At 32.6% G+C, this 10,304-nt stretch overlaps 1 long non-coding RNA gene across 1 annotated transcript; it reads left to right on the top strand.

Moving 5' to 3' along the window:
• The first annotated feature begins 6,756 nt into the window (after window positions 1-6,756).
• Window positions 6,757-10,090, top strand: LOC139899195 (uncharacterized). The gene is made up of 6 exons (XR_011777363.1): window positions 6,757-6,947; window positions 7,433-7,481; window positions 7,591-7,723; window positions 8,730-8,798; window positions 9,350-9,687; window positions 9,796-10,090. It is a non-coding gene; the product is annotated as an uncharacterized lncRNA (long non-coding RNA).
• Window positions 10,091-10,304: the final 214 nt, after the last annotated feature.

Below are 10,304 nucleotides of genomic sequence, written 5' to 3'. Positions count from 1 at the left end.
ATAATATTAAAAAGTATCGTAAATATTAAAGTTATTATAATTAGAATTATCATTTTATCATAATATCAATTTGAGTAAATATAAATATTGATATTTTTATTAATAGAATAATAATAATTATTATTACATAATAATACAACTTTTACTTATTATTATCATCAATGTTATTTTATCAAATAAATATGTAATACAAATAATATAATTACCTTAATAAGATTTATCATAATATTTTTATGAATTTTATAAATTTTATTACTTAAGATACATAAAAGTATATTTTTTTTATACAAAGTTTTATTTATTAATAAATGAATTATATTATTTACTTGAATTAAATCTTTTAAAAATATTTAAAAATATAAAACGACGATATTTAAACTATATAATAATCATGTATAAATTTTGGAAATCATTTTAAGTCAAATTGACTTTTGTCGACTTTTGCATACTAGACTCGAGCATTAGGATTGTGGTATACTATGACTTGACCTAATTTGTTAGACAAATATTGACCAACATATAAATATATATATAATTAATAATTAATTTGGGTTCGTGAATCTGAGGCCAACCTTGCACTTGTTCAATGACGTTATATGTATTTTTACTACGAAATACAGTATGGTGAGTTTCATTTGCCTTTTTACCCTTTATATTTTTGGGCTGAGAATACATGCTCAATTTTTATAAATGTTTTACGAAATAGACACAAGTAATTGAAACTACATCATATGGGTGAATGATCGAAGCCGAATATGCCCCTTTTTGCTTGGTAACCTAAGAATTAGTAAACCGATCTACTAATTGACGCGAATCCTAAAGATAGATCTATTGGGCCTAACGAACCCCATCCAAATTACCGGATGCTTTAGTACTTCGAATTTGTTTTTATCATGTTCGAAGGATTTCCCGAAATGATAGGGATATTCTTATATGCATCTTGTTAATGTCGGTTACCAGGTGTTCACCATATGAATGATTTTTGTCTCTATGCATGGGATGTATATTTATGAGAACTGGAAATGAAATTCTTGTGGTCTATTAAAATGATGAAAATGAATGATTATGATAAAATAATGAACTCAACAACCTTTTGGTTGACACTTTAAAGCATGTTTATTCTCAGGTATAAAACAAATCTTCCGCTGTGCATTTGTTTGTTTTAAAGACATTACTTGGAGTCCTTCATGACATATTTCGAAGAACGTTGCATTCGAGTCATTGAGTTCATCAAAGATTACTATTAAGTCAATTTATAATTGAATAGTAGATATTATGAAATGGTATGCAAGCCTGTCAATTTTCGATGTAAAGGAAGTTTGTCTTTTAAAAACGAATGCAATGTTTGTAAATGTATCATATAGAGGTCAAATACCTCGCGATGTAATCAACTATTGTGAATCGTTTATAATGTATATGAACGGGTCCTTTCACATTAGGTCAGACCCGGCCCAATGGGGGTGCAAGTAGAACACTTGCTCGGGGCCCAATAAATTTAGGGGCCCAATATTCTTATAAACGAAAGTTACTAAGCCCAGTTTTTAAGAAATGATAAAATTACCAAGCCCAATTTTAACAAATAGAAAGACAAATCAGGCCTACGAAGGCAGGCCCATCTTCACTTCATTTGGCTTATATAATTCACGGCTTTTTTATATGCTATATTGTACGTATAACACACCGATGTGGGAATATATATTTTCTAATGGTTTTACAACCTTTTAAATATATTATAAAGGAGTAATAAATGAATATTTATAATATATATTTGTATGTATGTATCATGTAACATATAATATAAAGGAGTAATAAATGAATATTCATAATATATATTTGTATGTATCGTATAACTAGTGTATATATGTGAGTAGTGTAGATATGTAAGTAGTATAGTCCACGAATATTCTCGATAAGTGATGATCGTCGTAGGCACATGAAAACCTCATGTATTATCCCCTTAAATCCTTTTCTCTCCACTCCTTTCTTTGCTAAAATAAAACTCGAGAACAGTTGATTAAACAATTTACTATTATGACGTTAAATGTCATTTTTTAAATAGTTTATATTATTCCTTAGGGCCCTTTTTTACGCTTCGCACAGGGCACTCAAATTCTCGGGACCTGCCAAGATTAGGGTTGTCAAATTAAGTGCGAATGATATCAGATAATTGGTAAATACCCGTGTGTGATGGGGTATGGTGTTTAACACAAATATATAAGCATGTCATTAGCTCATTTCTTGAAGTTTTTGGAAAATCTCATTTCACACACACACTTATACCTAATTCAAGAACCCTAATCTCTTGATCTCGCTTTTTGTATTGAATCCTTGTGTGTAATCAGTTGCTTGTGATTTCAGTGTTTAATCAAGGTAAATCTCAACTAATTTCGTGTTGAAATCAGTGAATTTTGTGTTCTTAATTAGGTTTTGGTTTAAAAAGGGATTTTTGGTCAAATCTTATGATTTTAGTGTTGTTTTGGTATAATCCGTTGGGGTTTGAGTTTCTATATGTGTTATAAACATCTCCTGAACGAATTTGGTGTCAAAACATTTAGAAATCGAGATTTGGGTGATTTTGGTTCGAAACCCGTCAGTTCCTGCTGCTCCTGCTCGAAGAACACAACCGTACGATTGAAGCTTGCAACCGCACGGGTACAACATGCAACTGTACGGGTGAACGTGCAATCGTACGTATGCAGTAGTGTTTGAGCAACTGTACTTTAACCATGCAACCGTACGGATACATGATGTAACCGTACAGATGGACTTGTAACCGTACGAATGCATCTGCAACCGTACGGATGTAGATTAGTGCTGTATTATTGTTTAATTTTGCTGATTTCTAGCAGTTATGCTGCCCGTGTGTCTAATTTTGATTAGAACGTTGTAATAACTTGAATTGCCTTATGATCAGGTGATGAGGATAAGGAAGCAGCTCAGTGATAGATTATCTGAGCTAGTTTCTGGTATTCGGTGAGCGAGTCTATCTCCGGATAGAGTATTAAGTAGCTGATATGCTACTTGTTCATACTATTTATTGTAGTGTTTATATTCTGTATGATTGCCCTGCATAGTTAGATATTGTCATGCTAGTTAGGACGATTGCATGAGTTATTATCCGTGATCTTACGTGCACACTGTTAGTTTGGACACCAACCGAGGAGGCAAGGTTGGGAACCCACCGAGGCGGCAAGGTAGGGTTTGTGTGATGTCGACCATGGTAGCCTGGTCGGGTCATGATGTTACTAAATGTTCAGTATAGCATAGAAGGACGCATGTGCTGCGTCTGGACGGTTATGCAGTGGATTCAGTAAAGCGGACTATCGGTAGACTGTAGCATGATCAGCTAAGTTGTGTGCTTGTACAAGCTGCCGATCCTCATATTGTCAGTTTTTGTTATATGCTAGTTCGGGACGTTAGCATATTTGTGATCCTTGCATGTTCAGATGCTTATGCTTGATCTGTTAGATAGTATCCATTCACTTAGCAGTTGTGCTAATCCCCCATATTTCCACTCATTGCAGGTTTAGGTATTGCTGTTTAGGACGGGTGTTGCGGACGGGTTAGAAGGCGTGTTTGACTATGAGCTTAACTCTGATGTTTTCTTACTTGTTTTAAAACTGGTTGCGACCAGGGTTTTGTACTGTTTTCATATAATACCGTTTTGCGTGGTATTGTAATGTATTTAATTATGTCGGTTTGCAAATCATGTTTTGTAAACATTATCCAGGGTTATTTAAGTAAATGAATGTACTTCCACCGTGATTAAAAAAATAGATCAGGGTGTCACACGGTAATAGCCTCTAGTTTCCAGTTTCAAGACCTTTTGATTCTATAAATAAAGAATAAAATCTCATTAGAAAGCATAGTTCTTTTTCTACTTTAGAATTTCACAAAAATGTTTAGATGTCTAAGAAAGATTCTAAGTTGGTATCATCAACTTCTCAATATTCGAAATCTTTAGATTTTCAGATTATTGTTTCTCCAGACTCCTGTATTGATTGTTCAAATATAATCAAAAAAGGTATTTAATTTTTCAATTATAAATGTCTATACTATTTGAAATAATTTTAACAATATCATTATACTCATTGTTTCTAATCATTATGATTATAAAGATTTACTTTCAAAATTTATTTCTCATATAATCATCTTCATATGTTCTACAATATTATTAACTTGATTTAACCGATCATGTCCTGGGATAGGTTTACAATATTATTAACTTGATTGCAATACTATTGAACGGATTTGTAAGTTGACATATTTACCTTGTGACTTACCCGATGTAGACGTATATAGTATTGTTGTACTTTTAGTGAGCCCGTTTGTCAATATAATTGACACCTAGAAAATGCAACTCTGATCAAGTATTTATCATCAGACTCTATATTCACCTTTGTAATTTTGATAAATTATTCATGTAACATTCTGGCTAGTGGTCTAGATGAAATGTGTAATTTGTGTTATTATTATAATTCAAATTGATATTTAAATTGTGAATAGTTAATATGAATTAATTATATAGGAGTGAGATAATAAGTTATGAGTAAGAACTTATTAAGTGGGCGTATGAATACGCGTTGTGATGATGGTCACAGAAAATATCTGTTTGGCTGAAAAGGATTTCATTAGGACTACCTAAAGTAACCATTGTGTTTTAAATAACGGATAAAATACTAGTCTAACATCCTAATAAGCAAAACGATATAAATTATTTTGTGGTTTGTAAGTTAAACGTTAGTAACTTAATTTTTTTTATTAAAATCTTCAAATCATGTGGTCTGTAATTGTGATACATATACATACGTAGTAAATTCTTTAGAATTTTATGGAATATATCATGGACTATTATATTCTAATAGTAAGTAAGCTAGTGAATAAGCTATTTAAAAATTGATGGGTGTCATCCTTACTTGTTAAGGATTCTATATGATATAGCGCTATATAATAGCTTTGAAGACTAAGTTTCCAAAATCGTTACTATAAATAGCAAGGTTTCTTCACCACAAAACAGCTCATACTTGCGAGCTTACATAAATTACACACATATTAAATTAGTGGTCATAATGAAGCAACTATAGTAGAAGGAATTCAAGTTGAGGCTACAAGTATTATAAGTGCTTCATGATCTTTAAAAAAGATCGCAAAGTGAGTATTTTCATATTATTTCATAAAATTAATATATATGCTATTATTTTTATTATGTCAATTATTTATTAATTAGATACGATCTATATGCTTATATTATGAGAGATTATTTCGATTATAGTAATAAATTATTGGAATAGTGGATAGATGTTAGAAATGCGTTAATACATAGATCCCTAATGTTATTATTATTTTTAATATCTATATGAAACCTACAATTTTGTTATGTTAGCCTTGCGTGTGACTAAGTCACACTCGCGTAGGTCCTTACACGTGTGATTGAGTACTCTCACGTATTTGAGTTTTAGTTGGTTTCATCTGCGCACTAGTCATGGTCGCACGCGCATGACTCGACTCACGTGTAGTGGCTGTAAATGGGTCCAATGCGATAGTGACCTATTTGATGTGTACGCATATATTTGATAGTTAACTATTTGATTAATGTTGTTATTAATCGGGATTGTGTCTGAATTGAAAGTATCTTGTTCTCAGGTAACAAGGAGAACGTGAAGACTCAGTAATATTGGATCTCAGAATTTTACTGGTACTGGTGAGTGGAATTATCCTCGAGTGTAGCATAGAGTAGAAAGTCATGCTACATTGTATATAGTTGTTAGTTGCCATGTTAATATACGTTGTTACTAGTTGTTTGTGCACTGTTGATGGAACCTCGACTTGTAAGGTTCTGTTTGTTGTTTTGAACCTCGACTTGTTAGGTTCCGCTCATGAGGGATCTCGATTTGTTAGATCTTACTTAAGGAGGTCAATCTCAACTTATTAGGTTGGGTCTTGTTGACCAATGTCTGTTGAGTATAGTGCTGAATGGCGCATTGCCTGCATGTGGATGACTATATTGGGGATTCAGTGGTAAGACTAACGGTAGACTCTAGTCCGATCAACTAGGGTCGTGTGCCCGGCTAGGCTGCCGTTCCTCCAACTAGAGCAAAGTTGTATTGTTGTTGTTGCTGTACGAGTTGATAATGTATGCCAGATTTGTAGATAGTTCCATTCACTTAGCTTCGGCTAACCCCTCTCCTCCTCCCTTGCCGGTTTTGGAAAATAATGGATTTTGGGATGTGAGTGGACGTTTTGAAGATATGTTTGACAAAGCCAAACTCTGATGTCTAAGCTTTTATGTTTATGTAAAATGTAGTTTTATGTAACACCGGTCGTTTATAGTAATATAACTTAATAGATTTGTAGTTCACGCTTTATGTATAAGGGTATTTTCGTAATCAAGACTTTCGCTATATATTAAAATAAAAAAATAAAAAAAATAGGGTGTTACAATTCAACATTTAATCGCCTTTGGATGGAAACTATAAGTTTTCTGAGAATCTTTTATATATATATACATATATATATATATATATATATAACTCTATACCTTAAAAGAGAGTATTTATTAGCTAAAAAATGTTTTGAAAACTCCTTTAATTATCATTAAATTGGATAATTACATTACAATACACATTAATGCAATCATCATTAATCCTCCATTAAAAATATTAGCTAATAAATCAATTTTAAATACATATCATCTCAAAAATACCCTTTTCAATATCAATATTACGGATCTTTTTCGCTCCTCACCACTATTCCAAATTACAAAAACCCTAATTCCATCATCTTCTTCTTTAGTTTCTCTTTCAATTCCTAACATTAACAAATACTGAGCACAAAAATTCCATTTCAATTTAAAAGTTCAATACAAATACCTACATCAGAAAAATATAGTAATTCATAGTTTCCATGGATGGCGACAGCAAACACAGAAGCAATTGAAAATTCAAAAGGTAATAAACTTTTCCTAATTAACCTTTAGATCTGAAATCAGCTATATGATCATACATTTATATAGTTAAGTATAGTGACTAATCGTTTTATCTATTCCAACTTTTTTACAGTAGCAATAATGTAGTTGGTGTAAGCGAAGTTGAAGCTCTTTATGAGTTTTCAAAGGCTATTAGTGTTGTAGTTAATGATAATGGGGTTTTTTAATAAAGCCTTTGTTGTAGGTTATATGATATGAAATTGTAAAAATTAGTTATGTATATTTGATGTTCGAAGTTGTAATTTCTATCGTAAGTTTTAGATAGTAAGTTCAAAAAAGGGTTTGTATGATTGGTAAAAGCATTGACAAAATAAATATTGTGAGGTTTATTAGAATATTATAATGATTATAGGAATAGGAATGTTATGGCTGAATATCGTAATAATTGCTAAATTATTATTAACTATTGACTTCATCATGTTTATGTTTAACTTTGATGAAATACAGATGGTCTCGTGTCAATACTATACGGTTAAAAGTTGTTGAAAAGATTCAGGTTTATTCTCGATATATATTCTATTTCTTAAAGTTTGATCATTAAATTAATACGACAACAATTTGAAGTTATAATCTAATTACTTGTGGATGTGTTGGTTTACTTTCAGGACTTTGGGTAATACAGATGCATTATATGCTGGTAGTACAGAACCTAATGAACGTCCAGTAGTCCAGATGATGTGTATTAACAGTGAGACTAACATAATATGTTCAACTGTGGCATTGGGGATGGGTATGAAGGTATGATCGTGTCATCGATCGCTTCTTTAATGACAATGACTTAACTGGATTTATGTGTGTGTTTCTTAGTCAATACATATATCTCTCATTATTATTTATTATAAGCATTTATAAATAATGCAATTATTTGTGTTGGCAATTTTTTTAAGTATTGACTTGATTTCTATTGGTATTGGAGGTCCTTAATATCTTATTACATTACGTTTTTTTAATAATGAGATACAACAAGCCATTATGGCTGAGGACAACTTCCCTTGCTCTAGAGCTTGGTTGGTTCCTTTTAGTTGGGTGGTTTCGGGGGTGTCTACCGTAAAGGTGCATGAGTGGTTTTTGGTTTGCTAAGGGTGGTTGGCTCTTTGCTTGCGCAACAACTTCTACCCGGCATGCCCTCGAGTTGCTGTCCACAAGGTCTTTTGGCTCTATTTATTGAGGCAACGACAAGCGTCGTTTTAGTGGCGTCTTGACTGCCGCTCAGAGCCTAAATTGATTCTTAGGCATGCTTTAAACCCCATGAAAATCTGATTCTACCATTTTCATGGCGTCCCCCCCCCCCCCCCCCCCCCCTTTTTTTTTTTTTTTTTTATCTATATATTTATCTATTTATTTTATTAATTTTTTTTTATTTATCTTTGTATTTTTTAATTTTTTTTTTTAATTTCTATTTTTTAGTTTTAAATTTAAAAAAAAAAAAGTCTTTTTTTAGCCGGAGGTCCTCACGGAAGCAATCTCTCTACCCTGGAGTAGAGAGGGGGATGAATTTCCTTTCCCGTGGGTGGAGAATTCTCTCGACTCGTGGTAACAGAAACGACTTCTCTTCTAGTTTAGGGTAGAGGAAGGATTGTCTACATCTTACCTCCCCCATACCTCGCAGGCGCGGGATTGGGTATTGTTGTTGTATACAACAAGCCAAAATTCTTATCATGTTATGATCAATTACTGACCGTACAACTGTTTTACTATCGTGTTTCGTATGTCATATGCTAAAAGTGTGGTGTTTATTTCATAGGTATCGTCTATATTGTTGGCACTTACTGGATGTGACATACGTGGTAGCGCAAATAGAAGATCTGGGAAGGTATGGTACATATATATGTATATAGAGGTGGCAATTACAACCCATTAACTTATGTACCTGTTGCTTTAAATTTTTTATGCATGAAAGGATAACATGAATTGACCCTTTCAAAAGCGGGTCAAAATTACCACCTCTACTTCGATCTCTTTTACATATATTTTCTTATTGTAGCTCATTATCGTTACATATAATTTTGATTAACATTTTAGGTTATGTATAACGCTTCTTACCTTTAGTTCACTAGGTTGATAAAACTGGAGGGGATCTCTCCCGACACAGAGAAGGCGATATTGTCAGAGTAGTCAAAACTAAAAATTATAAAATAACGACTATTGCTATGTGATTTGTTACTATAAAAGTGATATTATTGCCAACCACTAACGACGTTTACTACCAATATGAATTTGTTCGTGTCATACTCATAGCAATATTCAAAGTGGGATAGTGTTAGTTGAACTTAAAATGTGGCAATGTTGAAGTAAAGATAAGTGTGGTTTTGAGTTTGAATTTCTTTTGTCCTTTTTTTATATTTTGATTTTTGTGAAATGCAGGTGCAGCCACATAAGGCGATCGTTGGTACAAATATTTTTCCTCATTAAAGTGGGATTTTAAGTATATTATATTTGTTGCAAGAAGAATGTTTAACTAATTTATTGGGCTCTGAATCTAGAATTGCAGGGGGTCTCGAGTTCCTTCACAAGTGATTTTTAATTAATTATTGCTCGTGTTATAGGTTCATCTACTTTTTTTCAGGCTTGACGATTTACATGATCACTTAAGTGTACATGTCACAGTTTGAATAGTTGACCGAGTTTTTACATTTGTCGGACGAGGTGTATTCCGAGATGTATCAAACGAGTCAACTGTCTTACCTTCCTCTATGACCATGGTATCAGTTTTCTACAGCATGATCTAACGTAGACTACTAAGCGTGATGATTTTCCTTTTAACTTACTGGTAGCTAAGGTTCATTCCGTGTATTGATTTGTTGATGTAGGATCGGGTCAAGCTGGACTTGCAAAAATTGAGTTACAAAAATATATTGGATTTGTTGGGCCAACAAATTGTATCGGGCTTGTTGGACTGCATTTTGATAGAGTTGGGAAAGGATAGCAAACACAAGGAAACGAGAATACGTGGCAAGTAGCAGATGAGAATTGCACTAGGATTTGTTTTATTTCAATTCTATTAAATTATTCATGTTTATCTAATATTTTAAGTTTAAATTTAAATTTCTAGTCTTATCTATTATTTTATCATGTTGTCCTATATATAGGAACAATGGTCGATAGATTTAGTGTCAGTGTTTTTTATTAATAAAAGTTGCGTGAAATAAAAAAAAAAGAGGCCGTGAAGGTTCTTTTGTTCAACCGAGAAGGTTGTGTCACAGGTGATCCGGGAAGGATTAGCTATCTATCCATTCTTTATTTTAGCCACGATCCTTTCTATACACTATTTGGTATCAGAGCCCAGACATGGCTAAACAAACCGAGATCGAGAAATTGA

Source organism: Rutidosis leptorrhynchoides, chromosome 3, assembly GCF_046630445.1.
Source record: "Rutidosis leptorrhynchoides isolate AG116_Rl617_1_P2 chromosome 3, CSIRO_AGI_Rlap_v1, whole genome shotgun sequence".
Classification (NCBI taxonomy): domain Eukaryota; kingdom Viridiplantae; phylum Streptophyta; class Magnoliopsida; order Asterales; family Asteraceae; genus Rutidosis; species Rutidosis leptorrhynchoides.
Note: the sequence above shows the minus strand (reverse complement) of the source record. Positions and strands in the feature narration are given on the sequence as shown.